The sequence below is a fragment of the Otolemur garnettii genome, unplaced genomic scaffold (assembly GCF_000181295.1).
Source record: "Otolemur garnettii isolate 467f Iridium unplaced genomic scaffold, OtoGar3 scaffold00164, whole genome shotgun sequence".
Taxonomy (NCBI): Eukaryota; Metazoa; Chordata; class Mammalia; order Primates; family Galagidae; genus Otolemur; species Otolemur garnettii.
In genome coordinates, this window is record NW_003852559.1 from 1,674,641 (window position 1) to 1,676,097 (window position 1,457).

The following is a 1,457-nucleotide window of genomic DNA, read 5'->3' on the forward strand; positions in this document are numbered from 1 at the left end:
TATAGATAAGGTTTATGTGGGATGTGATGAGAGTTCTGTAAGAATGGAAAGAAGGTGAACAGATCATGGAGATTCTTTTTCATTGGCATCATCAGCATCATAGCTCACCTCATGCTAAATTCTTTGTGCCCTTATGGAAGTTTTCTCGTGTAAACGGAACAACAGTGTTCTCATGAAAACTTCATGACTATGTTGTGAAGCGCATAGCAAAGCCTAGAGAAGCCAAGAGGCTTGTTGAAGGTCATACTGCAGTGAGGCAGAGGAGTCAGGGTACAAGTTCCGTCTACCTCTGGAGCCCGGGAGTCCAACACTGTGTGTTATGAGCGGTTAGGGAGGGAGAAGATTAAAGATGATCTAAACGTTTTGATCTTGGTAATTCAAAGAATGATGGTGACATTAATTAATAAAAGTAGAAATATGAAGAAGGTGGATTTGATAGAGGGAAAGTTAAGTTTAATTTGGGGACATCTGCAGCCGTCCGAAAAGGCAGGACACCAGAGTGATGAGGAGTGGTCAGGACCAGAGGTGGAGACTGGGGAGTTAATATCCCGTGTTAGTGAAATCACAGCAGTGGATCAGTTGGGAAAGAGTGCAGAGAGGTGGCTTAAAGACTGCCAAACAGAAGTTATCACCTGGAAAGTTGCGTACGGAGGTGCTGCAGGCACTGCAGGGTTATCAAGTTAGTTCTAAAATGAAGGCGAGGTTACACTCTGCTGAGTGTTTTTAGGAAATAAAAACTAGCAAGTCGTTTGTAAAGATAACACTTTAAAAATCACAAGGACATTACATTTTGTTTTTTCCTTTAAAAATAACATAGTCTTTCAGAACAGTTTGAAAATTACCTTCTCAACTATATTTATAATTTTAGCAAGAGAAAAACACTTTAGAATAACTGAAAATTGTTGTATAGAAGTATTGTTCAAAACCAGCTGTTGTTCTGTTTGGAAAATAGATTTCTGACAGCTGCATTGAGAAATGGAGGGTTAAATAGCTTCTAGGTCAAGTAATTTACTTAAATTGGTTGAAATTCAGCAACTGATTTGAATTCTAGTTTTCTATCAACTGAATAAAGATTTCTGTACAGCCCCAACTACACAGGTGTTCCCATCATCCAGCAATTACCAAAATTGCTGTCTTTGTCATGTGTCTATCTCAATTTAAAACCAAAAATAATTTGAAAAACTAGCAAATATTTTAACTTTCATTTTACAAAATTTATTCTTAAGAGAACTAAATATACTTACATGTACACTATGCCTGTGTCCAGAAAAAGTTCTCTAGTCATAACAAAGTACTTGTTGATAGGAAATTCAGAATCCTTATTTTTTCACCTTGTTTTACTTGAGTTTTTAAGCCTCATCTTCTTTATAGCCTTTTCTTGCCTTAAACCTGGGTGTAGCAGAAATTGGGCTTTAAACTGAGCATTTTGCCATCTACCTTTCAATGATCCTTAGTCA

General features: G+C 37.1%; 1 protein-coding gene across 1 annotated transcript in view; it reads left to right on the forward strand.

Annotated features, from left to right (window-relative positions):
• PDE5A (phosphodiesterase 5A) overlaps nt 1-1,457 on the forward strand; it is a 129,813-nt gene that overhangs the window by 92,130 nt on the left and 36,226 nt on the right. The window lies entirely within an intron of this gene.